This window comes from Rutidosis leptorrhynchoides, chromosome 3 (genome assembly GCF_046630445.1).
Source record: "Rutidosis leptorrhynchoides isolate AG116_Rl617_1_P2 chromosome 3, CSIRO_AGI_Rlap_v1, whole genome shotgun sequence".
Lineage (NCBI taxonomy): Eukaryota > Viridiplantae > Streptophyta > Magnoliopsida > Asterales > Asteraceae > Rutidosis > Rutidosis leptorrhynchoides.
In genome coordinates this window covers 288,132,035-288,135,259 of record NC_092335.1, presented here as the reverse complement: position 1 = coordinate 288,135,259, position 3,225 = coordinate 288,132,035, and positions in this window count along the sequence as shown.

Sequence of the window (3,225 nt, the reverse complement as noted above, 5' to 3'; positions counted from 1 at the left end):
CCTTTCAGAAATACATCAGGAAATTCTTTTGCGACGGGAACATCATTGATGCTCTTTTCTTCAGTTTGTACTTTTCTCGACGTGTGCTAGAACAGCATAGCAACCTTTTCTTATTAGTTTTTGTGCCTTCAAATTACTAATAAGATGTAGCTTCGTGTTGCCCTTTTCTCCGTACACCATTAAGGGTTTTCCTTTTTCTCGTATAATGCGAATTGCATTTTTGTAACAAACGATCTCCGCTTTCACTTCTTTCAACCAGTCCATACCGATTATCACATCAAAACTCCCTAACTCTACTGGTATCAAATCAATCTTAAATGTTTCGCTAACCAGTTTAATTTCTCGATTCCGACATATATTATCTGCTGAAATTAATTTACCATTTGCTAATTCGAGTAAAAATTTACTATCCAAAGGCGTCAATGGAAAACTTAATTTAGCACAAAAATCTCTACTCATATAGCTTCTATCCGCACCCGAATCAAATAAAACGTAAGCAGATTTATTGTCAATAAGAAACATACCCGTAACAAGCTCCGGGTCTTCCTGTGCCTCTGCCGCATTAATATTGAAAACTCTTCCGCGGCCTTGTCCATTCGTGTTCTCCTGGTTCGGGCAATTTCTAATAATGTGGCCCGGTTTTCCACATTTATAACAAACTACATTGGCATAACTTGCTCCGACACTACTTGCTCCACCATTACTCGTTCCGACACCATTTGTTCCTTTCGTTCTGTTAACCCCTGGTCCGTAGACCTCACACTTCGCCGCGCTATGACCATTTCTTTTACACTTGTTGCAAAATTTGGTGCAGAACCCCAAGTGATTCTTTTCACACCTTTGGCATAGCTGCTTCTGATTGTTGTTGTTGTTGCGGTTATTATTGTTGTTGGGATGATTGTTGTAGTTGCTGTTGTTGTTGTTGTTGTTGGGCCGTTTGTTGTAGTTGCGATTGATGTTGCGATTGTTGGGATAATTGTTGCGATTATTGTTGTAATTGCTGTTGTTGTTGTATTGGTGATTCTTATCACCGTTTTCCTCCCACTTTCTTTTGACTTGCTTCACATTGGCCTCTTCAGCAGTCTGTTCTTTAATTCTTTCTTCAATCTGGTTCACGAGTTTGTGAGCCATTCTACATGCCTGTTGTATGGAGGCGGGCTCGTGTGAACTTATATCTTCTTGGATTCTTTCCGGTAATCCTTTCACAAATGCGTCGATCTTCTCTTCCTCATTTTCGAATGCTCCCGGACACAATAGGCACAATTCTGTGAATCGTCTTTCGTACGTGGTAATATCAAATCCTTGGGTTCGTAACCCTCTAAGTTCTGTCTTGAGCTTATTGACCTCGGTTCTGGGACAGTACTTCTCGTTCTTCAAGTGCTTGAATGCTGACCACGGTAGTGCGTACGCATCGTCTTGTCCCACTTGCTCTAGATAGGTATTACACCATGTTAACGCAGAACCTGTGAAGGTATGCGTAGCGTACTTCACTTTGTCCTCTTCAGTACACTTACTTATGGCAAACACCGATTCGACCTTCTCGGTCCACCGTTTCAATCCGATCGGTCCTTCGGTTCCATCAAATTCCAAAGGTTTGCAGGCAGTGAATTCTTTGTAGGTGCATCCTACACGATTTCCTGTACTGCTAGATCCAAGGTTATCGTTGGTATGTAGCGCAGCCTGTACTGTGGCTATGTTTGAAGCTAGAAAAGTACGGAATTCCTCTTCATTCATATTCACGGTGTGTCGAGTATTCGGTGCCATTTCCTTCAAAATAGTCAAATGGAACAAGTTAATCATACAGAATATTAAGAGTAGTTAATAGTATTTCATAGCATAATATGAACTCATTTATAAAAGCTTTTTCTTCATATTAGCGTTTTATAAGTTTAAATTCGGGTAGTACCTACCCGTTAAGTTCATACTTAGTAGCTAATATACAATTCAACTACTACAATTCTATATGAAAAACTGATTATAATAATATTTCGCGTTCAAACTTTTATACAATATTTTACAAACTTACAATACCGCTTATTTTACATAAAGCATGAAATATAGCACACAATAACTTTGATACAAGATAGTTGTGAAGATAATTCTAGCTAGTACACAAGTCGTTCAGCAAAGGCAATAAAGACACGTAATTCATACGTCCAGAAACAAGTCATGCATTCTGGTTTTACTAGGATTACTTCCCATCCTTGGTCTTGTGGAACATAACCGTTATGGCCGTTGATAAGACAGCGTGTTGTAACGTCGTCAAAGGGACGAGGGTTACGTAATGTCCAACAGTCCCGTAACAATCTAAAAACCTCATTTCTTACCCCAATTACCGACTCCGTCACTTGTGGAAACGTTTTGTTTAATAGTTGTAGCCCGATGTTCTTGTTCTCACTTTGGTGAGAAGCGAACATTACTAATCCGTAAGCATAACATGCTTCTTTATGTTGCATGTTAGCCGCTTTTTCTAAATCACGAAGTCCAATATTCAGATATATTGAGTCAAAATAATTTCTTAACCCGTTGCGTAAAATAGCATTTGGGTTCCCCGCAATATATGCGTCAAAGTAAACACATCGTAACTTATGGGTTTCCCAATGTGATATCCGCCATCTTTCAAACGAAAGTATCTTATAAACCAAGACATTCTTGGAACGTTCTTCGAATGTCTTACAAACTGATCTCGCCTTAAATAGTTGTGCCGAGGAATTCTGACCGACTCTAGACAAGATTTCATCAATCATGTCTCCGGGTAGGTCTCTTAAAATATTGGGTTGTTTATCCATTTTGTGTTTTTATACTGTAAAATAGACAAGAGTTAGATTCATAAAAAAAAATACTTATTAATACAAGCAATTTTTACATATATCATAAAGCATAAGCACACTATATTACATATATTACACCACACGAATACAACTATCTTATTCCGACTCGCTTGTTTCTTCTTCTCCGGTTTTGGTTCGTTTTGCCAAGTTTCTAGGGATATATGATGTTCCCCTAATACGAGCCGTCGTTTTCCACATTGGTTTAGAAAAACCTGGTCGTTTAGAGGTTCCCGGGTCATTGTTACAACTTAAGGACTTCGGGGGTTGACGATACATATAAAGTTCATCGGGGTTGGAATTAAATTTCTCTATTTTTATGCCCTTTCCCTTATTATTTTCTTTTGCCTTTTTAAATTCAGTTGGGGTAATTTCTATAACATCATCGGAATTCTCG